At 44.5% G+C, this 15,322-nt stretch overlaps 1 protein-coding gene and 1 long non-coding RNA gene across 2 annotated transcripts in view; both read left to right on the top strand.

The window, feature by feature from the left end:
* LOC114620862 overlaps window positions 1-15,322 on the top strand; it is a 154,104-nt gene that overhangs the window by 113,622 nt on the left and 25,160 nt on the right. The gene's annotated exons all lie outside the window — the stretch shown is intronic.
* Window positions 416-2,806, top strand: LOC114620863. Its single transcript, XR_003711357.1, has 2 exons — window positions 416-517; window positions 2,476-2,806. It is a non-coding gene; the product is annotated as an uncharacterized LOC114620863 (long non-coding RNA).

Raw genomic sequence — 15,322 nt, forward strand, 5'->3', positions numbered from 1 at the left:
TCTCTCTCTCTCTCTCTCTCTCTCTCTCTCTCTCTCTCTCTCTCTCTTTCTCTCTCTCCCCTGTGTGAGGGGGGAGTGTCTTTTAAGGGACCAACAGTCATGAGTATTGGACAATGGGAGGGCAGAGCTTGAAGGACACCAAGTTCCAAGAGTCCATGTTTAAAGACGAAGTTAGCACCATCAGAGAAAACCATCCACATATATAAGCACCAAAGGTCTGTGCCGTCAAACATCAGAAGGCAGGAAAGAGAATTGCAAAGCCTTCAGTCGGTTGCCATCTGAGTTGGAAGGTTTCCATCTGAACTCACATGGGGTTTTGTCCTGTTTTTCAGGGAAGGATGTGAAGGTCAGTGAGGTCAGCCACCCAGAGAAAGGCAGAATTAAGCCTTGGGCTCTGATCGTCAGAGGCTAGACTCAAAGCCCAGGTCTGTGTGAGGGAAAAAAGTCCCAAACCCAGAGCTGCAAGAGGAGTCTGGCATGTAACCACACTCTGGGTGACCCAAGAAGAGTTTTCAAGGTATGACTGAGCAGGGAGACAAACTAGAGGTGTAAGAGGTAAAAGGTAGTATCACCACAGGAGGGGAAGGAGACCATCCTGACCTCCAGGACCTTGCCTCCAGGACTGACAGGAGGGAGGCTTGGGGATCAGGACCTCTTCTCTAGAACCTACCTCAGAAGGCACTCAGGAACCTGCCCTGGACAGTTTTCATTTGGGGATTGGAAATACCATTCCAGGTCTTGAAGAAACTGAGTCACAAAACCTTAGCAAATGAGCCAGGCATTTTCTCTGTAAATCTTAGATCTCAACCATGGAAGGGCCATTGGGGAATGACTGACTGTGGGCGTGTGAATCCTGAACAATTGTTACCACTAGCACCTCCCAGCCTCCCAGCTTTCTGTCTAGATTGACTCCCACGGACTCCTTTGACCACAAACCCATGGACAGAGCCGCTTTATTCACTGGGTTAACATGACACCCTCCCCCCAGAGCATCTTCTCTTTCTTAAAGTTAACCAGTAACTGGCCTTTGTGTTGCCCTGCTTCTGTAAGAGGAATTTCCAGGGCAGTTCTCTCCGGAAGCACTTCTGATGTGTGCTTCCTTTCTCTCAGTCTATAGAAAACCTCTCATGACCCTTTGTGGCCCTTCAGTTCCCACTACCACCGGGAATGTGCCAACCTGCTTGCTTTTTCTCTGTACCGCTGATGCTGATAAGGTTTTAGACATTCCTCTCTAGATCCTTCTCTGACAGTCGAATGGCCCAAGAGATTTAGGGCTCCTCTAAAAAGCTGTGCTTTCTGGTGACTCTCTGGGGAAGGAGCAGCAGACAGAGAGTAGGAATAATTACATCTGAAGTTTGTTAGTTATTCATTTGCGCAGTTTTCTTCCTTTGTGAGACATTCTCCAACATCCCCCACCCCACCCCCACCATCCGCCCCACCAAAAGCTCACAGAAGGACCAGTAAACGGCAGAAAGCCTACGGAACCAATTGGCTGGAAAAGAAAAGACAATTGGAATCTCACAGCTTCAAGCCTTCACAGCACCCACTTAAACTAAACAGATTTACAAAGTTTCACAGAAAAAATAACTCTGATTTACTAGAGGATTTTCTACACAAAGTTTGTTTTTGATTTTCAATATATTCTACACACTACACCCTCCCTTCAAAACCTAGCCTAACCTGTTCACAACCTTTCCCTCATATGGGTCAGAGGTGCCACATTAGGTCAAATTCAAGGCTGTGGGGCTCTAGGGCTTGCAGTCTGCAGCTTAGGCAAGCTCTGATATAGCACCCTTCTGGTGCCATCTCTCCTAATTTGTGTGCTTAATTGACAGCTTGTTAACAGTTCATTAGGAACACTGAAAACCATGTGGCAAAAAACAGATCCATCTAGCAGAGAATACGCAGTCCATCTTGTTTACTTGGAAAAAAAATGCCAGGAACAAACCACGGAAGCCGAAGCAGCTCTCAGCCCCCTTTGAACATGATGCCCCTTGGTCCCTGATGCTGAGCTCACTTCTAGCTGAGCCTTTGATCTGGCAGACTGGGGACCCATGGGCTTGTGAGGGGACATCACAAGGATCCTCAGGGCAGCAAAAGGAATACTCATCCATCCATGAAGACAGATGGACCACCTTCGAGGCCATGGGGATTGGGGCTGCCAGAGTGTCTCTAATCTTTCCAGCCCTCCCACTCACCCCATGTCTCTGGAGACCTTTGTGGGAACTTCAGGTGAAGCCAGCTGCAGCATAGCACCCTCTGCCATGCCCTACAGGGAACTCACTCCCCTCTCTTCTTCGCCCTCATCACTCCATCTGCTGGGTAAGACCGCAGCATGCTGTGGTTGCTAAGGAGTCATCCGGTGGCTCTAGTGATTTCTCCATCCCCATCATTGGGAGAACCCTGGTTGGAGTCATTGCTTTCTCATGGTCTCTAGACATGGCATTAACTACTCTACCCTCTCCTCCTTCTTAGGTCTAGCCACTCAGAGGACTTACATCAAAATATCCTAGCTTCATCTGCAATGTGATTATGACAAGAATTCTATATGAAGAATAGAATGATTTCTATATGAAGAATTCAATATGATTTCATTGCATCCAATGTACCGAGGATATACTTTGTTCTGAGACATGTGCACATACTCGTGAGCAGGCTCTGCCTTGGTGGATGTCAACGATTATTAATTACAGTAATTGCTACAGATTATAAACTTGGGAAGAGTGTTCCATCTTTTAAATAAATGTGGTGTTTTTGAGCACCCTGGAGCAGAAAGTTGCTGAGGAACATGCTCCAGTATCAAGAATTATTCTTTATTTTTTCAGATATATCATTAGCTTTGTTAGCCCAAGTCCTTTATGCACATGGGGCAGGCCTGTCACGAGAAGAAACTTAAGAAAAAAAATCACATCAAGGATGTTTCACAGAAATTTGACACCCCAAGCTTCCAGAGGTCATTTTACTAGATATTAGAGATATGTCCAACCTCAGGCTCACCAGCCTTTACTTGTGCAATCTGTGTTAGCTAGCTGATAACCCGAGCTTTCCTCATAAAATATGTCTGCATTTTTTAACTTTTACAAGGCACTGATGTCTTCATATCCCTAGTTAATGTGAAGACTTCTGCTAGAGAGGCCTTGGGGAATCCTCCCAGGAAGGGTGGTGTGCTAGGCAAGGTTTATCTAGCCGAAGGAGCCCCACCATTATGACAGTTCTTTGGGCTGGTTGAAATTAATTTGGGGTGACATGTTTGAAGCTACTAGAGAATTTAGCAATTTCCTAGTTGAATGCCCAGACACTAGGCAAGATAAAGAAACAAGCTCGGACGAGTCATGTTGATTGTGGTTGACATTTTTCAGGGCCTCTCCCGTATCTACCTGTAGGTACTTAGAAACCTCAAATTTTCCTTCGCAGGATTCAGTCTTCTTCAGATTTAAGCCCTAGAATTAGGCTGGAATTGACCTTTCCTCGAGCTCCTGAGGTGGCCTACACGAATAAGAGAAGCTACCAATCACTTGAAATGATTGGTTCAAAGATGCACATGTGACCGAGTACTGGCCAATAGCAGAATGTGAAACTAAGGGTTTGTGGGGAGCTAGTAGAACAGGCGCTATAGTCCTGGGCTGGGTGGTGCTGAAGCTGCACCGAGTCCTTACAGTGACTTCTTCCACTTCCTGTTTTCAGCGTCCTGTCTGAGCCTTGCAGATCTGGAAACTGACACAGTGCCCATTCCCTTTGCATGTGATCCGAATTCTTAGAAGTTGAAGTTTCTGTCACTTACAACAGAAGACTCCCTAACTGCTAGCTAACCTGATGAAATGCAGAGTGATGCGAGGGATTAGTGACAGAGTTAACCAGACACACCTATGGAAGCCTTTGGGTAGGACAGCTCAGGGTAGCAGAACCAATAAATTCTTTTCAAGCCTCGTATAACTATTGACAGCAGACCCCCAGGTCAGTGATGTTCTGTGAGTCTTGCAGGCTAGTGTCTGTCCTGCACTCACATGGGTCGTGTTTCTTGATTCTGAGCCTGTCCCCTTGCCTGGTATAGAACAGCCCATCTGTCTGTGTTAAAGGGCAGCCCAAGGCAGTAGGCCTGTAAGTGACTTGGGCCGCTGTTTCCTTAGTAAGGGGTTGATCCTGAGTCTAAACTTCGCTTTGCCCGGAGGCATAACTAGAGATAATGGGAACATGTAGATACACTGGAGCCTCAGGTGCCACCTGGTTTGGTACAGTAGCCAGCAGCCACCTGGTGGACGCTGCTTGTGTGAATTGAGAGGTTCGGGATGGACAGCTCAATCACACATGCTTGTATGATATCTATGTGTAACTAAAAGTACTCTGGGTGGATTGGGTTAAATAAAGTGCATTATTCATATTAATTGTACCTATTTCTACTTTTACTACTGAGGATAGTAATATAGAAAAGGTACATTGCTTTGCATATGGTGGCTCCCATTATATTATAACTGCATTGCGCCCCCTAGAGGACTGAGATCATATTTTCCTTGCTTTGCCTCTGGCTCAGAGAGAGTTTAGCACTTCGGGTTTTGAATAATGAATCATGACTTGAAATGGCCATTAAGGGCTGTGTTATCAGTCACCCATGGCCTGTATTTCTGCTGTGGGTGAGGAGCCTTGCTATAGAGCTTGTATACAAATGTGCTGGCTTCTGAGGAAGGCCAAAACTTTGTAAGTAAAGGGACATTTTCCTTCAAGAAGGTAACCTCCCAGGGACAAAATCCAGACCGTAGGTGGCATCAGATCAGTGGAGGGTGGAAGGCAGTCCTCCCTGGGTGGCAGGAGGAAATCCTGTCTTTCTCCTGGCTTCTTCTCTTTGGTAATGGACTTAGAAGGTTCTAAGTGTGTCTGAGAATACTTCTGTAGTGGGTGAGGAGTAGAGTTTCTGAGGGTGGGAGCAGGTAAGGAAAGGGAGTCGGGGCCTAGTGGGTGATAGGAGAGAGGGCTAAAATTCATAGTCCTGGCTGGCTGGCTGTGTGTCATTCTCTGTGAGAATGTTGATGCCAGGTCTTGGTTGGGTTGAAGCTTCTGGTCTAAGTCTGACTGGCCAGTGTGCTCACCACAAAGAGCTTTGTGGTCCAGGCTATGCACCTGTACAGAGATGCTTGCTTGGCAGAGCAGAGTCTGATGCTTTGGCAGCTAAATTTTGTTGTTATTGTTGCTGCTGCTGTTGTTTGTTTGCTTTTTTGTGTTTTGCTTTTTGCTTTTTGTTTGTTGAGACAGGATTTCTCTTTGTAAAAGCTCTGACTGTCCTGGACTTTCTTCATAGACCAGGCTGGCCTCAAACTCACAGAGATCCACCTGCCTCAGCCTCCTGAGTGCTGGCAATAAAGGCATGTACCACCAGGCCTGGCAACAGCTCTTTTTTAAACTATCTGTCTCTGAGGCATGTCTAATGCAAACCAAGGTGGTACCATCAGCAAGCAATCAGATGATGGGAACTGACATTCTCTGGCCTGGATTTGCTCAATATGTTTTGCACTCAGGTCCAGTGTCAGGTCGAGTCTAGGATATCCCATGAAATATCCTACTGGGAGTTGAGATGTCTTCTATGCCTCAGCGCAGTCTACTGTTTCTGTTAGTTGTTGCACCTACTATTTGCTGATACAATTGTCAGTGGTTCTGGACCTTCTGCCATGCTGGGTATCTATGAAGGTCAGGGTTCACACATCTTGGGCATAGTATCTGACACAATGTGCCCAATAGATATAGGTAGGTAGGTAGATAGACAGACAGACATTTGTGAAGCTGGGGACTGAACCCAGTGTTGTGTGCATGCTAAGCAAACCCTTTACCACTGAACCATACGCCTTACATAGTCTCAAATTAATTGTCTTTTTAAAAAGGCAAGCTCTCCAGCACTAAGCTATACAATCATCTGCCAAACTATTTTTTAAAAAGAAGATAAACAGGTTAAGGGCATGGAATTTATGTAGGTAAACATACGGACATACATCCCTAGGTTTCACTCTGCTAGCTAGCAGACACTTTTTAGTCCTCCTCAGCCTATTTAGGATGGTTTGGTGACACCAAAGCCCTTTTTCTTTCATCCATCATTCAGGGCATTTCCTTTGCATCTGGCTCTTAGCTCAGTGCTGGGATTCAGTAATGTAAAGTGCTTAGCTTTGTCAAACGTATGTGCGCAGCATGTACACATCTGCATGTGCATCTATGCATGAACGACTCTCTTGTCCTTAATGTTCTTGGCCCTCTGTTCAGCTCTTAGTGAGGAAATACCGCCTTATCGCCTCCTTGGACAGACTGAAGAAACCGCAGATGTAAACATATTTTCCTTACCCAGTCCTGAAACGAAATTGATGTCAGCTGAATTCAGGAGGCCGTGTCTTGGTTCAGCCTGTTGGACCAGCAGTTGAACACAGGCGGGTGCTTCAGTTGTCTGGGTTACCCAGATCTGCCAACATTTTAAAGCTTAATATGGACAGATGACTGACCCACATCACAATCATGGGGTTGGTAATGCCATCATCCTGCCTCCCCACCCTCCAAAAATTGGGATGGGTCTACTTATTCACAGCCTCAAAGAAGCTTAAGGAATGGATGACATGGGCTGTCATTTAAGAAGGAATAATTAAATCAAACTTAGTGATTCTTAGCTGGATCTTGTAAATCACCAGCTTTCCAGGATGGTGGTTAACAGAGCTTTCTGGATGGCAAAACTGTAGGTCTGGCCATTTCGTTTGTTTGAGAGCTTCAAGGAAATCAGAACTTGGTACTTTGAAAGTGCTTTTCAAGTTTGATGTTCTCTACAAATTACTTCCGAAGTTAAACAAGTCAGTGTGACTTGTCAGGAAAACCTTGGGCATCTCGGATGTCTTAGTCCTGTCCTGGGAGTGCTCAAGGCACCAAACTTTCCAGAAATTGAGAGTGAGAGCCAGGTGTTTGCTTCTCATGGAGAGATGTTGGAACTTGTAGCTTTCTGGTTCACTGGTAACTCTCTCCAAATCATGAGCTTTAGGATGACACTAAGGAAGATTGGCAGTTTAATAAGAAATTGCATCGATTCCCCAGATCAAATCAACTGCTTCTGTCATCTTTTTCATCCGTGCCCAAAGACCTAAGCTCAACCCCAAACTCATTTCAGAAGCTCATTCTTCTCCTGCTCAAGACTGTCGGTCTTCCTTGATTTGCTGTTTTAGCCTCTGTCCACTTCCCATCCGATCTGTCAGTTTCCAGTTTGTGACTGGGTGGACACATACTTTTCTGCCCTCAGAGAAATCCCATTGAGAAGCCACAACATGGCTTTCTGAAATAAATGACTCTGTCCTCTGGTCTCTGATTTGCAGCCTCAGAATTCTCCCTTTCCCCCCAGTTGATGCTGTTCTCATTTTTCCCTGATGGATGCAGTCTTCTCTTCTTGGAGGAAGTACACTGCCCTCATTAAGGCCCAGAGCTAGATGTGATGAGCTCAGTGCCTGTCGTGAAGAGTTTCCTCAGCTTTGGAGTCACAGCTGTTTAATGGTCTGTGTGTTCATGCATGTGTATGTATGCTAGGGATAGAACCTAGGGCCTTGTGCATGCTCAGTGAGCCTTAACCACTGAGCTAAAAGCCTTCCCCTATGAGATGCTAGTTGGGGTAACCTAAGTTTTGTAAATTTGGGGGTAGAGGCATTGCTTTATCTTGTCAGGTGACTTCAGTTTGTGCTTGTCTGCATGATCAGAGTTGAAAGTGTTTCATCTGTTATATCCTTTCTTTATCTTTTTAAAGTATTTATTGTTGTATGCATATGGGTGTGTTGCTTGCATGTATATCTGTATACCACTGGTGTGCCTGGTGCCTGTGGAGGCCAAAAGAAGGCACCAAATGTCCTGTAACTGGAGTTACAGAGGATAAGTAGAGACTGTATGTGTCCTGGGAATTGAACCCAGGCCTTTTGGAAGAACAGCCAGTGCTCTTAACCACTGAGCCACCTCTCCAGCCCATCTGTTTGTCTTGTTGATGGTAGCTAATCTGCCTGGGGTAAGACAAAGTCTTAATGAAGTTTTAGTTTGTATTTCCTGATTGCTAAGGATATTAAACAGAAATGTCTAACTCACTGGCCCATTTGCTGATAGGATTAGCTTTAAGCATAAGGCTTAAGGTGTACTTGTTATTTTTATGAGTACATGTATATGTGAGTTTATGCATACCACTTGTATAAGGAGCCCTAGGAAGCCAGAAGAATGTGGTGGGTGCCCTGGAACTGGAGTTATAGGTGTGGTGAGCCACATGATGTGGGTACTGGGAACTGAACTCACACCCTCTGGAAAAGTAACAAGTGCTCTTAACCTCTGAGCCGTCTCTCTAGCCAATTCTTTTCAGCAAAAGAAAAATGATAAATGATCAGGCTTTACTTTAAAGTATTTGCCAGGCTCTATCTCAATATTTACCTGAACAACAGCAGGCAGGGTGCGGGGCTTTACCGGTGCCCTGTCTGTCCCGTGGGCTTTGTGGTGGGCTGACTCTGCTCTCTATGCATAGAGCTCCCTGTTCTACTCCAATGCAGCTTTTGTGAGTGTTAATTTTTATGCATTTGGGAGCTCCTATGTACAGAAAAGAATACAAATCCAAAATCTTCATGGGGGTTCCATGAGTGAAGGCCCCAAGTTAGGCCTCCATAGATAGCCTCATATGTCTAGAGTCTTCTCTCCGGAGGATGGGCTATGTGAGAAGTCCTAGGTGGGCAAGTGAAGCCTGAGGCTGGGGAGTGGCTGGGAGTGGCTGGGGGTGGCTGATGGTCCCTCCTCTCCAGTGGCTATATACTTTTCAGAAAACTGGGAATTGCAAAAGATGAATTTGAGAATGAACACCAAGATGTTTGCTAATTATAATTTGTATTTCATTACACTGTGCAAAATGCCAGTGCTAAAATCATTTTAAGTTAATAAAAAATGCCAAAAAGTACTACATAATTTGTTTTCCATGTATAATTCATCATATTTCTTTAGGTGCATTTAGTGCCATATGTGGCCTTTCAGAATAACTTGCAAAGTATTCACAAGGCACTATAGTATGACCCTGGATCATGACTTCAGGGTCACTGTGAGTTTTAGGATACCAAGAGTGTTTCTGTATTGGACAGAATATAAACTGTTCCTGTGAGTTCTTATGATAGCATAAAAGCAAAAAGTTGATTTTTGAAATTTTTTGTTCAAATATCTTGTTTGTTTTAATCTTCATGCTTATATTAACAACAAATTAATTGCCACCAACATCTTTTCAACTACTTTAAAAATTCTGATTGTATACTTCTCTTCAAGAACGCTCCTTGAGATCAATCATATGTGGAGTCTAGTGTCTGAAGCTTTAGGCTTAGTTTGGTTGCTGTTAAAGGATTTTAAGAATGATATTTGTTTTTCTCTTCGATACATTCTCATGGAAGGACATTTTGCGAAAGCCCTGAAATGTTCATTTGGTCTTCAGGTCAGCACTGGGTGTGTTATTAGAGAACTATACAGTAAGATTTCCCTCCCTCCCTCCCCCTTCTTCCTTGGGGAATCTTTTCTGAGAGCTGACCTTACCTGGATCCTATTGAACAGCCTGGATCCAGTCTGGATCCAGCCTGCTCCAGGCTGCTTGCTTACAGCCAATGTAATGTACAATCAGCACCAAAGCTCATGCAGACTCATCATAAAGCAGTAAACAGAGCAAATAACATTTCAGGCTGGATTTAATCCCGAAGACCTGGCACTCAGGAGCAGAGAGACACAAAACCCTGGAAGCCAACACAGTCCTCCAACTTGGTATGAAGGATTAAAGTTATAGATATTAATCTCTGTGTGGACCCACACTGCTCAAATTTTAGACAGTCAAGACTGAATTCAGAGTGCATAAGTATTAATTTAAAGCTATGAAGAGCTGGGGTAAAATTGTAAGCCTTCTAGGCTTAACTGTAGCAGCCGAACAGTTTACTACCAGGCTGGCAGGCAGCAAGAGGGATCGTCAGATACGGCGGGAGAATGAGGCCTTCTGGAGTGGGAGCCTTGAGGACTTAGCACTTTAAATTATAGAGGACAGCTGCTGTTTTGATCTCTATGTGTCACCTTCTTCGTTTAAGAGGGGAAAGAAGTGTGGATAAAAATACTTTGGGGTGGGGAGACGGCTGTCAGTAAAATGATTGCTATGTAGGTATAGCACCGGAGTTAGATTCTTCAGACCCGACATAGAAAGCCAGCTGTGGGGGCATGGGATATACCTGTGGCCCCAGCTGGGAGAAGGCGGACAGGTGGATCTTTGATGGTCCTGGCTGGATGACCAGGGATCTCTCACCACACATTATATAACTCTGTTTCTGTCTCTGTCTCTCTGCCTTTCTCTGTCTCTGCCTGTGTCTGTTTCTGTCTCTCTGTCTCTCTGTCTCTGTCTCTCTGTCTCTCTGTCTCTGTCTCTCTGTCTCTCTGTCTCTGTCTGTCTCTCTGTCTCTCTCCTTCTCTCTCTCTCTCTCTCTCTCTCTCTCTCTCTCACACACACACACACACACACCCTGCCACCCCACCACCACCACATACATGAACATGCACTCATATCCACACAGTAAATTCTTACAGATGTTACTGGGGCAAGACATTGGTGCTTCTGTTCCAGATAATAAACACTGTAAACTCTCATAGCTAGGAGTGAGAGACAGAGAGAGAGAGGCCAAATCACATGTTCACAGAGACACAGAGAGGCTGCACAAGCATTTATGTAGCTACAAGTTCAGGATGCTCTGCCCACCCCTATGCTTGGTCCCAGAATACACTACCCACTGGTCTTTTTGGAAGTTGTCATTCCAGAAAAGCACCTTCAGTCAGGCCTTGGGCATTCCTTGGAGGGCTTCTGCTCTTCACTGTCTCCTTTACTGTGCTGAACACAGAGAGAAGCCAAGCTGAAGAAGAGGAGCTCAGCTTCAGAGCTTCACCTGTTCACTTGGCCCTGGTATTGGGGCCTTCGGCGAGGGATTTACAGGCATGCCAGCACAAGGAAGAGGCAGCCACTCACTTCACTAACGCTGGAAGGCAAAGAGAGGGCAAGATGTCCACATATCTCCCTTGCCCAGGACATTCTCCAATGGTCTATCTTCATTTGACTAGGCCCCAACACATGAGCCTTTGGGTGACATCAAGACTCAAGCTTCAGGCTACAAAAACTGATGTGCGACGAATCTGGGTTTGGGGACTGGATGATTAGAAAGGGCAGAGACAGTTCTGTCACCAGAGGAGAGAGCAAAGTTTCCTCATATAAATCCAAGCACCTCGTTCTGGAGATGTGGGGGTACTTCTGAGAGTATGAGAGACCCAGACAGGGACAGACGCATAATAATAGATCTCAGTTGCTTTCTCTTCCCTGTGCACTCTCTAAGGCTGTGTACAGAGCTGAGAGGTAATGGTTTATTAATTACATTTCCTAAATGGAATGGCAACCTGAGGGATGCTTTACTACCCAAAATAGACGCTGAAGACTCAGAGTTGCTCAGGGGTCAGTCATTGACCTTATTGTCTTTATCTTTCTGATTAAGCTGGAGAAGGCTGCCAGGCTGGAGGGGACTGGCAAGGACATTTCATAACTACTTCTAGCCTCAAAACTGCAATTCTCATACAATTCCATCTAAAGGAACTGACAGCTTAGAATTACATTGAAATTTCAAAAGTCTTTACAGTTAATTTTTCTGTGTATGTTGTGGATGTATGTGTATTGTATGTACACGTCTGTGCATGTTCTCATGCATGAACCCATCCACAGACCAGAAGAAGGCATCAAGTGTCTTCCTCTGTCAGTCTAGGCTTTATTTACCTGGGAGAGGGTCTTTCACTTAGCCTGACACTCACCCTTTTAGTGAAGTCAGCTGGCCCGGAGTTCCTCCATCTCTGCCTGCCAGTGCTGAGGTTAGAGGTACACTGGGCTCATCTTTGGTGCTGGGGACTTGAGCTCAGGTCCTTCTTTGTCTTGCACAACAAACTCCCTTACCCACTGAGTCATCTCTTCAGAGTTAATTTTTGACAGAGCTCAATGCGGGTGAGGTAAAGATGCAATCCTTTGTAGCAAGATCATTTAAGAATCCACATGCTAGATGGTATTTTAGTGCCTGGAGGGTTCTTTTTTCCCATACAGCTCCCTCTAACCTCTAAGCTGGATGGAATTTCAGCACATGGTGTTTTTATACCCAAAGTAAGCAAGTATTTTACAAAGCTTAAAGATGTGGAGGGCGCTCTTTTAAGAAATCTTTTAATAAGCCTGTGAACTCTGGAAAGAAAATCACTGGCCTCCAGAGGTTGCTAGGAGTTGTTATTTTTATTTGCTCAACATGAAGAGAGCTAATCTTCCATCCAGCTCATCGCCACGTGGGTCTCCTCCTCGGCATTAGGGTATTAGTCTTACACACAGTGTATCATCATTGCTCTTTTTCCAGTTGTCATGGAGTGTGTTTTAATAGGAGAAGGGGATTTACTGATGATTAAGACGGAAACAAGAGTGGGAGAGGTTCTTAATGCATGAAATGGTTCTCTGCAGATAGAAAGGGGGCTCTCCGAGGATTAACCGGGAAAGGAACAAACAGGAGGTAAGTGTCCTTGAGGCTTACAGCATTCCACAAGTGGCTGGGAAGCAGGCCTTTCAGGCAGGCTCAGGGTGGCTAACGGCTGCAACACAGAAGTGCCGTTTTCCCCAGAGACCTACCCTGGAGCAGGCCTTACCCTGAGAGAGGTGTCACAGTGAGGACTCGGCATGATTTGCTGATATGATATCAAAAATAGCATTAAGGTAATTACATTTGGCACTTATAATGTTTCACAGGCAATACCACAGTGGAAATTGCACTTTTTTTTTTATAGTAACCTGGTCATTTAAAAAATTTTAAATGGAATTGTGTATTCAGTGGGTCGTTGTTTCTTAAATGTATGCTCGACTTATAAATGCATAAATGTAGCCATTATTTCAACCATCTTGCCAGAGTTAATAGACCTCAAGTAGTAAATGGGAACTGTTTCAATGGACATAAGAATAAAAAACAAATCTTTTAAATTAACAATAGCGGAGAAATGGGAATCAATACCAACAAGCCAGGGCAGCTTGTTACAGCAGAGTTACTGCTTGCAGAAGCCAACAATGGAGAACTCCTGAGTGTTACCAAACCTCTGGTAGCTACTGTTTCAATCCATGCTGGATGGACTTTCAGGCAACTGCACTTACAAAGTTTATGATTCTTGTGAAAATTCAAAACTCTCTTTTTTCCCTGTCTTTTGCCAGTGGTACTGGGGACTGAACCAAGGGCCTCATGCTTGCGAGGCAAGCACTTTACAACTCCAGCCATGTATTGAATAACATTTTGAATCCACTGTTTTACTGAGGGTTTTTTTTTCTTTCTCTCATTGCAATGACCAATGGATGATGCAACCAAGAGAAGGTATTTCTTTTGCTCACAGCAGAAGCTGTTACAGAACAGCTCAGGTCTCAGACAGCAAACAGAAACAAGGAGACAGAAAGGACAAGACATAATGTTGAGGACACACCCTGGTGATTTGCTTCCTCAAGTGAGGCTCCATGTTCTAAAGTTTCTAGCTCCCCCACAGCCAAGAGCATAGCTGGGGACCGTTGCAATAGAAGAAGCTCAGTGGGTGGGGCACGTCATCTCTAAACCAGGAAGAGAATACGGCTATGGCAGCCCTTTAAAGGTTGAAGCTCATACTGTATTTTTTTTAAAATTTTCATTTTAAGAGGGTTTATTTCAAAGCATCTGGTATTTATTTAGAAAAGAAATAAAATGAGAAGATAAACCAATGCTTGAATAATTTGTCTGGTCTTGTTACAAGGTTATTTTGGGATAAAATGACTCAGTGAATTCGTGTATTAGCCCAAAAATCTTTGTCCCAAATGTACATTCACTAGAAATAAATTATTAAGTAGAAAACCAAAATGTTACAAAAGGTACAGTCTAGAAGCAAGAGAAGTCTACTACATTAGTGAGGCTGAGTCCTCTGGCCAGCGACTTTGGGGTAGCAGCTGACAGTGGCAAGATGACAAGGACTCAGCGCTCACCCAGCTACACTCACTGCAGAAGTCTGGGCTGTGGTGGTGGGGGGGGTTGATCCCTAGCTCTCCATTTTTAATAAATTCTTTAATGCATAAAGTATCATTACTCTTAAGCAATATTAAAGTCCAGCTCAGATACCGACGTGTTGAAGGAAAATCACCATCAACCTTGACTTTTCATTCAAGTAAGGGCCCGTGAACTTTTTCTTAAAGGGCTATGTAACTTTAAGTTTTTTCAAATCCTATTTTTAATGATGGCTCTTAAATGCTTTAACCTCCCTTTAACCCATTGACCCACCAGAGGTAGTAGAAAAGAAAGAATATGAGGGAAGCGAACCTGTTTAGAAAGGTTCTTTGGAGCAGCTCCCATCTGTGTTGTCTGGAAATCAGCGGTTCAGTTCACAGGTTAGCAGTGACAGCTCAACCCACTCATAAACACTCTGTGGATACACCAGCAGTCCAGTTCAGTAGAGTTAGGAAAGCAAACAGGAATCAGCAGCGTTGGTACTACCTAACAGTAACAGCCAGGCCTCAGCCTTAGCTTAAGTCAGCAGGAGGGACCAGGAGAAATACCAGGAGAAATTCTCAGCTGTGCTTCTCTCAAGGAAGCAAAGATCATTGAAGACTTGGGACCCACAAGGATCGCACAGCTAGCTGTACCAGCAAGCCAAACTCTGTTTCCGTTCTCCTATTTATACGCTCCAAACATCACATGTCCTCCACATGCCTTGCCTCAGCACGGGTTTTGCTCAGCACAAGTCTTGCATGCACATGCATCCAGTCAGCTCAAGTCCTCAGAAGCCGCAGGAAACTGCAGTACACCATCAGAAAATTTTTGGTGTGTTTCTCTCTAGGGAGTCCCAAAAAATGCAGCTCAGCTATGCAATGTAAGGCAGACCAATGCATGCGTGTCATTAGCAAAGAATCCTTCATCACATGTCCTTCCACATGCTTGCTTTAGCAGAACATCTTCTCTCCTGTGTCTGCTTCAGTAAAACGTTCCTACATGTGCCTGCCTTAGTCTTTCACCTGTGTCCACTTTAATGGACACATGTTTGCCTCAGCAAAACACCAACCAACTGACTTTCCAAAGAACCCTTAAGTTTTCACTTTAGGGCTAAGTAGTAAATAGTCCTAAGATTTATGCTATATTTTAATGGAAACTAGCAATACTCAGTGATTTGAGTGTCTGTTGTATAAATACTGTGTACTGTTAAGTAGGTTAAAACAATACAGATCAGAAGAATAGAGATATTCTCTAGAGCTTCCAAAACAACAGTATAAACTCATACCCAG

The sequence above is a fragment of the Grammomys surdaster genome, unplaced genomic scaffold (genome assembly GCF_004785775.1).
Source record: "Grammomys surdaster isolate TR1022 unplaced genomic scaffold, NIH_TR_1.0 170, whole genome shotgun sequence".
NCBI lineage: Eukaryota > Metazoa > Chordata > Mammalia > Rodentia > Muridae > Grammomys > Grammomys surdaster.